This window comes from Theropithecus gelada, chromosome 2 (genome assembly GCF_003255815.1).
Source record: "Theropithecus gelada isolate Dixy chromosome 2, Tgel_1.0, whole genome shotgun sequence".
Taxonomy (NCBI): Eukaryota; Metazoa; Chordata; class Mammalia; order Primates; family Cercopithecidae; genus Theropithecus; species Theropithecus gelada.
Window position 1 is genome coordinate 93,802,616 of NC_037669.1, and position 12,028 is coordinate 93,814,643.

A 12,028-nucleotide genomic window follows, 5' to 3' on the forward strand; every position below is an offset into this window, starting at 1 on the left:
TACAAACTTTATTACAAATTCATGATATAACCGCACCAATGGGGGCTTGGGAAGAGAAGGAACTGGCCTAAATAACTTTGGAAGATATTGTTTTGCCTGGAAATTATTAGGCTAAAGATGAAAGGCACTGTGAACAATGTACTCTAATTGATTATTTATTTATTTATTTATTTATTTATTTTTGAGACAGAGTCTTGCTCTGTCTCCTAGGCTGGAGTGCAATGGCGCGATCTTGGCTCACTGCAACCTCTGACTTCCTGGTTCAAGCGATTCTCCTGCCTCAGCCTCCCAAGTAGCTGGGATTACAGGCATATGCCACCATGACCAGCTAATTTTTATATTTTTAGTAGAGATGGGGTTTCACCATGTTGGCCAGGATGGTTTGGATCTCCTGACCTCATGATCTGCCCGCCTTGGCCTCCCAAAATGCTGGGATTACAGGCGTGAGGCACTGTGCCTGGCTGATAAATTTATTTTATATAAGGGTACGCAGGTAAAAGATTCTGAAACACCTTCACAGGTGTACTGGGAATGAGCAAATAAGTAAATGCATGATAGAAGGTGGGCCAGGTTGTTCACACTATGGGAGAGGAAAGTTACAGATTAACAAGAAAGGAAGGCTGGAATGAATCCTGGAGACTGGATTAGAGTTGGAAACATCAGTACGAAGCTCAGTATATACACAGATGGATAGGTACAGAAACAATGTGTATATGTGTATATATAATAATTTAGTATGTATGCATATATTACCTGGCTCAGTCTGCTGAGAGGGCCTAGAGGCAATGACACCCCAGTGCTCATGTCTTGGTTTCTAAATACCATTCTGCAATAAAAGGAACAAAGGATCCTTGGAGAAATGACTGATAAAATACAAGAGCCTGGAGCATCTTGTAGTACCAGAAAGAAAGGAAGTACTCAAAAACAAAAAGGATGGGAATACATCAGAGGGACACAGGAACCAACCTGAAGGAGCTCCCAATGGCCAATGCTGGAATGATGTGAACAACAAAATAACTAACATAGTATTATATTGTACTATAACCCAAAGTATTAAATATAAGTGAGACTCTTCTGATATAAATGATTTAATAAATCGTTTATATCAAATGATATACAAATGAGTACAAAGACAAATCTTTTTTAAACAGAATTTCAAATAGCATGTTAGACAGTCCTCCCTCCAGGGAATGAGGCTTAGTTCAGCCTCTGCCACCCTCTTTCTGGGCAGGCTAGAATCACTTCCAAAGAACTGAGTATGGAAAGGGGAAAAGAGTAACTAGTAGAGAAACCTGGTAGATACCACCTTTAACCCAGTGATGAAGGTGAGCATCACCACTGTGGATGTAAGGCACCCTCTAATAGGATGTGATAAGAAGGGTGCTCGTCCTCTGTAGTATGCTTCCCCCAAACCTATAATCCCAGTCTGATAATGAGAAAAACATCAGACAGACTTAGACTGGGGGACATTTTACAGGATTCCTGACCAGTACTCCTCAAAACTGTTGAGGTCCTTAAAATTAAGGGGAAACTCAAAAACTGTCACAGCAGAGGAGGCCGGGACAAATGACAAGTAAATGCAATGTGGTGTCCTGGATGGGATCCTGGAACAGAAAAGAGGACATTAATAGAAAAGTTGATGGAATCCAAATAAGGTCTGGCATTTAGTTAATAGTAACACACCAATGTCAGTTTCTTAGTTTTGACAAATGTACCATAGTAATGTAAGATGGTAACAATGGGGGAAACTGGATGAGAAGTGGATGGGAAATCTCTGAACAATCTTTGCAACTTTACTATAAAACTATACCAAAATAAAAAGTTTATTTTAAAACATGGGTGTATTGGGCAGGTAAGTTCTCCTTTGTGAGCCCCAGTTTTCTTACTTGTAAAATGAGGTAAATACTCTGGGTCCTGCCAGGCCAGGATGAAGAAATGTCTTTGTGGTCAACAGATGCACGGTGCATGTTGAGGTACAGGGGCTGGATAGTGCAGAGGCCAAGCTTGCACCTTTACAAGGTACCTTGGTCTACTTATGTGGCTGAGCTGGACTTCTCTTGGCCCCACAGTTTTCTTTACCCCTCTTTGTGGAGAGTGGTAGTTCTGGTGTCTATCTTACCAAAGTCTTCCCAGTTGCAATTCATTCTACCGCTTTTGTTCCCTCCTCTGGGAACATATGAGTTCCCGAATGCAGCCTGGAGCCCACCTCATCTTCACAGATGGACAAGAGACTTCTGAGAAACAAACTCGCCCATTCAAACCCGAAGAATGGACTCAGAGACACCAAGAATAGTGAAAGTGCGACTTTTAATGACGGTCTTGCAAGATCGGATGTGTGGCGTGCAGGCACACCCAGCAAAGTTTCAACAAGCAATTTATCCCCTAGTGGCAGGTCCATCCCCTGGTTCCCAATAGGCTGAGTACTATGGGGCTACAATCTTCCTGGATGTTGCCTATTGATTGTTAGTCAGGGGCTTTAGGTGTTTTGTTTTTTGGTTGGTTTGTTTTTATGGTTGTCTTGCTGCATTTTGTTGCAACCCACAATGCATTACAATCCTTGTTAGCTTAGGGGCTCTTTAAGTATTTGACTTATGACCTAAGTAGTGGGGCAGGCTGATAAGAACAGACAAAGCAAGCTATTTTGCAGACTAGTAAACTTTTACCTTAGACTAAACTTCTTTGGTTCAGGTGAGGACAACTAAGGATGGGGGAAGGGAGAGGAAGGCGGAGGCCAACAAGCAGGCGTCGGCTATCCAAGCAGGAGCCTAGTACATCCTGTTCCTTCTGTAGTTTGCTGACCTAAGCCAATTCAAGGCACTTTATCTTGGAAATGGACCACTGTATGCATTATTTCCTTCAGATCTGTCTGGGCCTTGGTCTCCAAAACCAGAAAATGGCAGCAACAATGAATGCACCACAAACTGCTGCACTTTGGCGGTGAACCCTGACCCCAAAGCTTTGAGTACAGTCTGTCTCACCCCACACCCCTACCCACCTACAGGGCTTCCTCTTTCCCATGCAGGAGCTGTTGGCACTCCCAGAGGGAGGGAAGGTGGGGAGCTCTTCTCAGGGGCCAGGAAGTTCTGGAAAACTTCCCCTCAGCAGAGCTCCCCACCTTCCCTCCCCCTGGGAGTGCCAGCAGTACCTGCATTCCCGCCTATTCTGGCTCTCTGGCAGGGAGCTCCGCCTCACTTCCCAGTGGACGGTGTCATGGCCTTCACAGCTGGCCTGAGTGAGCACAGCGGGCACTGAGGGGAACAAAGTGTGGGGGCCCACCAGCAGCCCTTATCATCACCTGCCAGCCACCTGCGTCAGGCTGGGCCGGCCGCACCCTGGGCTTTCTGCTACTGGCTTCCCAGATCCCTGGAACTCCAGCTGGGCCCCTGGGCTGTGGTCTGACTTGATCCAGAATTTAATGAGCAGAAGGAATGGAAGAAGGCTTATTCCCTCTGGTCCTGGCAGGTGCTCCCAGAGCCAGAGGAGCTGGCTGTGTCCTGAGAGCAGCAGGGTCCCAGAGAGGGTCTGGAAGCAGTGGGGCTGGCCAGGGAGGAGGCATCACCCCAGGGCCAGGCCTGTACATCCTTCTTTCTTTCCCAGCAGCCCCCAAGGATGTGAAAGAATTGACCTCTCTGCTCCGAGGTGGTGGGTAGGGGCATGGGGTGAGACAGACTGTACACCTTCAGGTATCACACCTGCTGGGAATGTTTGACTTCATTTTTCATCTGTTTCCTTATTCCTCCTCCGGGCACTTTTAATGTTCTTGCTTCATCAAGTTTAGCTAATTTTGATTGACAACAATACGCTGTGGCCCCCAGATCGTAAGGGTTCAGTTCCAGTGTGGGAGGAGGGTGGATACTGGCAGAACATTCCAGGCCCTTCTTGGCACTGCCTTCCCAGCAGGGACATGCAGTTTTTTAGTGGAGCAAGAGTAGGGGTGTGGTGAGGAGAGCACAGCCCCTAAGGCCTGAGGCTGCCTGGAGGGAACCTCAGTTTCATCTTGCCCTGAGCCTCAGTCTCCTGATCTGTGAGATGGGGATGATGGTCACAGGACCTTCCTCACGGAGGTGGCTGAGGATCAAGCAGTGTTCAGAGCAGCACCCTATGGGGGCAAGTGTTCAGAAGATGTTCCCCAAAGTCTGCCAAGCAACTTCGTTCTTTCTTTTCTCCCTAGTTTTTACCCTTTACTGTCCAGAGCCCAGGCCCCAGCTCAAACACCTATGCCACTATGACTTGGGTAATCATGACTATTGTCCATTTACAAATTTCCATCCTCTTCCCTTCTCCGACCCCTCCCTTCCCTCTTCAGCCATTTGTTTGTTTGTTTGTTTGTTTGTTTTTAGGGTTGTCTTGCTGCATTTTATTGCAGCCCACAATGCATTGCAATCCTAGTTAGCTTAGGGGCTCTTTAAGTATTTGCCTTGTGACCTAAGTAGCTGGGCAGGCTGATAGGAACAGACAAAGCAAGCTATTTTGCAGACTAGTAAACTTTTACCTTAGACTAAACTTCTTTGGTTCGGGTGAGGGCAACCAAGGGTGGGGAAGGGGGTGGAAGGGGAAGGCTGACAAGCAGGGTTGACATTTGAGGTAGGAGGCCATATTTCAAGAAACCTTTGCTCTGCAGCCTCCAGGGGGCCTCCCAAGGGTATCTCTGGTACATCCCAAACAAGGACAGCACCTTTGGGGAGTGCCAAGGTTATTCATGAGGCTGAAGTCATTTGTATGCCTTCCTGCTGGGGGCTTTTAAAAATAAACTTTTGGCCAGGGTGTAGTGGCTCACATCTATAATCCCAGCACATTGGGAGGCAGAGGCAGGAAAATTGCTTGAGGCCGGGAGTTTGAGGCTACCCAGGCCAACACAGCAAGACCCCTGTCCCTGGTTTTTTTTTTTTTAACTAAATAAAATAAAATAAACTTTATATTGACACCCAACATACATATAGAAACGTGTACAGTTAATATTTGTGTAGCTACATGAGTTATCACAAAATGAACACTTTTGTGTAATCACCACCCAGATCAAGAAATAGAAACATTTCCACCCCCAGGCCCCACTCTTGCTCCCATTAATCACTTTCCTGCCCCTCTTCCTCGAGGTTAACACTCCCCTATCTTGTGGCCTCATGGGCACTGGTTTTTACTGTTCTTGAGCTTCACATAAATGCAGGCAGGTGGTAGGTGCTCTTCTGTGTCCAACCTCTTATGCTCAATATTATGTGTGTGACATTCAACCATATTGTTGTGGGCAGCAGCAGTTAGCTCATTCTCACTGCTTAGTTGATAGTATTACAATTGATTTATCCATCTACCACTCACAGACATTTGGGATATGTATGGACGATGCTCTTATCAACATTCTTGTTTGTGTTTTTGGTGCACACATGTATGCCTTTCTGCTGGGCGTACACCTAGGAGAGGAGAGGCTGGGTTCCAGGCAGTGCTGTGCTGGCGTTGGCTCATGGGAGCTGGCTGTTACGTGGTCAGGGATTTGCAAAATTTTCCCCCATTCTGATCTTCCTTTCCCTTGCATTCCTGTGGCTCTTGAGGTTATTTCAGCCTATTGTATCTGTATGGTAGGAATGTTATACAACAGTGGAATATCACTCATCTCCTCCCAACTCCAAATTCAGTGGCACCCATCCATGTTGGCAGCTTGAAGTCATTCAAGGAGTTTTTACACCACAGAAATTGACAAATGCTACATATTAGAGCTTCATAGGTTTATTGTTTTGTTGATTGTCTAAAGTTAGACTTAAGAAAGTGATTCCTCCCTTCCTTCCTCCCCTTTCCTTTCCTTTCCTTTCCTTTCCTTTCCTTTCCTTTCCTTTCCTTTCCTTTCCTTTCCTTTCCTTTCCTTTCCTTTCCTTTCCTTCTTCTTTCTTTTTTGACAGGGTCTCACTTTATTGTCCAGGCTGGAGTGCAATGATATAATCACAGCTCACTACAGCCTCGACCTCCCAGGCTCAGGGGATCCTCCCACCTCAGCCTTCCAGGTAGCTGGAACTACAGGTGCTTGCCACCAAGCCAGGCCAACCTTTCTTTCTTTCTTCTATAGGACCACTTGCTCAGCGGTGATCCAGGCAGGGCAGTGAGTTGCAGGAAGGAAGAGGTCACAAGGGTGCAGGTGCTGAGCTTCCTGGAGGGGGGCTGTACTCAAATGGCCCTGAGAGTTGTAGTGGCCAAGGAGAGACATCAGGCACCAGGGCAGGGACAGCCTGTGAGTGCTGTGGGCATGGAGTGTGGCTGGGCCATGATGCCCATCAGCAGTGGAGGAGTGTGCAGGCTGGGGCACTTCCATTGGCAGGTGTGTCCCTGCTGTCGAGGGCTCCTGGCTTTTATGTGTCAGCCCCCATGGCCCACTTGGAGGGGAAACTGCATGGCTGTCTCTGGGGCAGATGCTTAGTTTGAGGAAGCTGTACTTCCTTCTCGAGACTTCTCTCCTAGGTTTAATTCTCACGTCTTGTATTTAACTGCTCAGATCTAGTCTCAATACATTCTTTTGTGCACTGACAATGGTGGGTAATGCAGAGTGACCCGTAAAATAACAAATCAACATTGTCCAAAGCTGCACACAAACCTTTTTGAAGCCCGTGAATGTGCCATTGTCTTTTTTGTAGCTGGGACACACATTTCTTGCTCTTACTCTCATGGAAAGGTCATGATGCGGTCAACAATCGACCACAAACAGGTTTTAATTTGATATTCCCAGAGCCAGGCCCAGCACCAGACAGGGACCATGCAGAGAAAACTTCAGCCCCTCTCTGGGTCCACGAGCAAGGAAGGAACCAATGTGCATGAAGTAAGGCAGGAGAGCAGCAGGTCCCCGCAGTCAAGGGCGTGACAATCCATCGCCACAGGCACAATGGGCATGGTGCGGAAAGGTCAGAGTGGGGCTTCAAGGGTGGTTAGGAAGATTGAGGAGTCCAAACTCTGGAAATGTGAGAACAATCCAGGGACGATCCAGAGCATTCTACAAACCCCAGGAGCTGGACACAGCAATTTGTGTGAATACGCATCTGCATTGTCCTTGGGAGAAAATGTGCCCAGGGTCCAAAAATTAGTTTTAAATAAAGTTCAAGGCCTCTACCTTTGGCTTCTATAGCAGCAATACCATTCTGAGTGGCAGTGAGTCAGGGAGCTGACTTCTCCACGATCCACCTGGATGTCCAGGGTCTGCTAGTCTCACCATGATTAGAATGGAGCTTCTGATCCACCTCCTCCTCAATCTGCTTTATTCCCAGTCTTCCCCATCTCAGTTAATGCAACTCCCTCCTTTTAGTTTCTCAGGCCAAACACCTTGGTGCTATCATCCACCTCTTTCCTTCACACCCCACATCCCCTTGTAATGTAAGCAAATCCCATGACCTCCTCTTTTAAAATACGTCAAGAATCCAGCCATCTCACTGTTTCTCCACTGCCACATCCTAATCAAAACCACTTCTGGCTGGGCGTGGTGGCTCACGCCTGTAATCCCAGCACTTTGGGAGGCCAAGGTAGGTGGATCACTTGAGGTCAGAAGTTCGAGACCAGCCTAGAAACCAGCCATAGGGGAAACCCCGTCTCTACTAAAAACACAAAAATTAGCCAGCGGTGGTGGCATGTGCCTATAGTCCCAGCTACTCAGGAGGCTGAGGCAGGAGAATCACTTGAATCTGGGAGGCAGAGGTTGCAGTGAGTCGAGATCGTGCCACTGCACTCCAAACTGGGCGACAGAGTGAGACTCTGTCTCAAACAAACAGACAAACAAACAGAAAAGCCACTTCATCTCTCTCCCAGGTCACTGATGGAGCCTTCCCAATCATCTTTCTGCTCCCCACTTGTTCCCCCTCTCAGTCCATTCTCAGCCTTCTGCCTTGGCTCCTGCATCCTCAGAGTAAAAGCAGATGGTCTTCTAGGTACCCATAGGACCCCACAATTCCTGGGCCCTATAATCTCTCCCTCAATCACTTGGTTCTGGCCAAATCCACTTTGTGGAGGTTGCTGGAAGATGCCAGGGTGGGAGACAGGGGGCTACGGGGTTTCCCTGCATGTCACAGGGTCAGGCTGCCCCTCCTCCAGAGCTACCACAGGTGGGAGGCAGATTCCCCACCACAGGGCCTTGGGGACATGCTTCTTCTGTTATTATGGTCCGTGGACATTGTCATCTCCTATGGTGGTAACTGCCTATTCCCTTTTCTGTTGCCCTTGGGGGCAGAACTAACTCAGTTTGGTGACCCGGTACCTAACAAGGACCTGGTCCAGGGTAAATGCTCCGTGAGGATGGTTTTAGTTGAGAGGAACCCCTCTAAGTGCAAGGAGTCAGGAAACTGGATTCTACCTGGTCACACCATGTCAGGTCTGAGCAGGCCACATGCCCCCTCTGGGCTTAGAGACCTCATTTGTAAAATGGCATAAAAAATGTTATTTTCTGAGAGTGTCTGATTTTCTTGGTCAAATTGTTTCATGGTAGTAACCTCAAGCCAGAATATTTCCAAATATCCTGGAAATTGCTCGCTTTTGTGACTCTTTCCTCCATTTCCAAATAGCCATCAGGTCCTGCTTCATCTACCAGGTCCCCAGGCCCACCCACTAGTTCCTCATTCTGCCAGTCATCTTCTGCTCTCTGTCCTCCCCTTGGTCCTCTAGCATCCACGTTGCATCCTGCGGCTGCTTCCTCATCCAGCTGCACTGTCCAGGAAGATGGGGAGTGATGATTAAGAGCAGGGTGGACCTGGCCTCACCCCTTGGTCCCTGGCACTCTCTAGGGCCCCTGCCCATGCCTGCTGATAGCACTGTGGAGAGCAAAGTGTGTCACCTGCCCTTTGTCAACAACATAGCAACCCTCAGCTTCTGGGGAAGTGACCAAGTGGCTATATGGGTTCTGGGAAAGCTTCCCTTGTAGACCAGGGACCCTTGGAGGGGAAGAGATAAGATGTGTGGAGTATTATCAGGACTGAGAATTGGGATGCAGCTGGGTGACTGGTGAGTGGAAATTCAAGGAGGCTGCCCAGGCTGCTGAGAGGGGCCATTAGGAAAAGTCTCAGGGCAGTGGGGCGGGAAGAGGGCATGATGGTGAGAGAGACGGAGAACTGGAGAGAGAGGATGAGACCTGGAGACTGAGAAAGAGGGGGACGTCATAAAAGAGAGAGGAGTGAAAGAGCTACAGGGAGTTACAGATAACAGGACAGAATGCAGGCATAAGGAGTGTGGGTGTGGAGAGGAGCCCAAGGAATCACAAAGACAGATGTCTGGAAAAGGGCTGGGGCACACTGCTGGGTTCAGCTTCAGGAGGGAGGCTGGGGAAAGTGGCTCCCCGATGGCCCTCTGTCCTCCCTGTAGGGTGGACTTGCCTTTGCCAACACCTTCTGTTGGATTGTGATTCATCTGGAGCCTGTGGAAAGGGACCTCCTTGCAGATCCCCAGGACTCTGCATAGGGTCTGGCTCACAGCGGGGCCCAGAAATGCCTGGAAATAATAACAATAACAGTTAATGTTGACTGAGTTTTCACAGTGTGGTTTGGCCTTGTACTGAAATCTTACATCCATTCACTTATTAATTCACACATCCATTCCTTCATTCAAAAAATATTGATTGAGCAGCCCCCATGTGCTGGCACTGTTCTAAGCATCTTTATGTTACTTCATTAAGTTCTCACAGTTTTATGAGGGAGATGCTTTTAGTATTCCTATTTTCACATGGGGATGCTGAAGCTGAGACAGGCTGAATGATGTGGCTAGATCTGGGGAGTGGGGAAGAGGTAGAGCTGGTTTCAAACTCCCCTGCCGGCGATGTTTAACTACTCTCATCACTGACCCTGCCTTTCAGGCACCAGACGACCCAGTGAATCAAAGAAGGGACAAGGAAGTCAGCTAGAATGCAGATGCCGCCTTGGGATGTGCCCAGAAGGGCCAGGCTTCATCTGGGCTTAGAAGAGCTGAGGGAGGAGGAGCACTGGGCTCCCTCACGGAGGCAAGTGGAGGGAAATGGTGACTCTGAAGAATATTGAAAGAACTATCAGCCAATAAGAAAAAGCCTTACCAAACAACCAAAAAATGGACAAAAGACATTCCCAAACAGAGTGGCTGAAATGAAAAAGACAGACAATACCAAGTGTTGCCAAGGCTGTCAAGCAGCTGGAACTCTCATATACATTGGTGGGAATATGAATTGTTATGATTAACTTTGGAAAACTGGCAGAATTTTCTAAAGCAGAACATAGGCATATGCTGTAAAACTCCATTCCTGAGTACATGACCAACAGAAAAGAATACATATGTTCACTTCAGCACCATTGTAATAACCCCAAGTTAGAAACGATCAAAATATCTATCACCAATAGAATATACACGTAACTGTGGTACTACACTCATATACATAAAGACTATATAGAAGTGAGCATGTAAGAGCTATTTCTTTATGGAACAACATTGGAGAGGCTAATAAACAAATTTTTAAACAAAAAGCCTCAGGCACCTTCTATACAATTCCATTTATAAAAACTTCATATACAGTCATAATGAATACATTGTGTTAGATGTCAGGATAGTGATTACCCCTGTGATAGTGATTGGAAAGAGGCATGTACAGAGTTTTTGTGGGCTAGTGATCTTCTCTTTATTTGAGAGCTATTTTATAGCTCTCAAATATAGTTCAAATTTTAAAAATTCATCCAACTCTACATTTATGATTTGTGCATCTGCTGTTATATATGCATATGTATGCTACACTTTAATAAAAAGTGTATTTTAAAAAGACAAATATTGCCATTTACAGACTGCATGAGAAATTTAAGTTTGGCTTGGTATTTGAAAATAAATTGGTATGATTCATCACCAAAGAGAAAAATCAAATGATTATCTCAGTCGATGCTGAAATTCAGCATCCATTTATGTTTATAACTAACTATCTAAAGGCACTTCCTTAACCTACAAAGGTTGCTATACAATCTATCTATAAAAAAACCAACAGAAAATGGATAACATATTTAATGGGGAGAATGTTGAAAGCTTGCATCTGAGATCAGGAACAAGACCCAGATGCTGTTATCTCCATATCTATTCAACATTGTACGGAAAGTCCCATCCAGTGCAAAATCATTGGAAAGAAAATATAAAGCTCTCATTATTATGTTAGTGGAAATTCCCAAGTAATTAGATTTTATAAGTGAATTTAGCAAGCTTGCCAGACAGAAGGATAAATACAAAAATAGATTGTATTTCTAATACTAGCAATTATTACTAAATTAAATAAAAATTAGAAACTGAATTAAAGGATGATCTCACAAGCAGAATGTTGAATGAAGGAAATCAGATACAAAGAACACATATTATATGTTTCCATTTATATAAAATTCAGAAGTAGGCAGATCTAAGGTGTAGTGTAGAAATTAGAATAGTAGCTAGATTTAGGGGTTGGGAGAGGGTGTGGGGTTGAATGGAGGCATAAGGGGATTTTGAATGTTGGCAGTTTTCTTTGACCTGGGTGGTGGTTACATGAGTGTTCTTTGGGATAATTTGCTCAATTGTACATTTATGTTTTAATATTTCTCTTATCAGAGTTTGTTTTTAAGTTAAAAAAGATTACTTGGCCAACTTGAGTTGGGTGGTCTCTAATGGTCAGTTGGCTGCAGCCAGATCAAAGGAGCCACGTGGTTCACATGGTAATACCTTGCAGGGCCATAGAGTTGGAGAGTAGATGAAGACAGTGTGTGTGTTTGTGTGTGTGTTTGTGTGCATGTTTGTGTGTATGTGTGTGTGTGTGTGTAGGGGGAGAGCAAATAAAAGTCATTGACATCACATAGGGAGTTTTCCCCAAGAACAACAGAGATGACCCTCTCCTTTTTCTCTCTTGGTAACAAACGGGCCTCATGGAATGTATTGGAGAGTATTTCCTCTTCTCGGTTTTGGAAGAGGTTGTGTGGAATCGGTGATAATTATTTAAACGTTTAGTAGAATTCGACAGTGAAACCATTTGAGTCTGAAGATGTCTTTTTTGAGAGTTTTAAAATCATGAACTCTGTTTCTTAATTCAGATTATCTGTTTCATATTGTG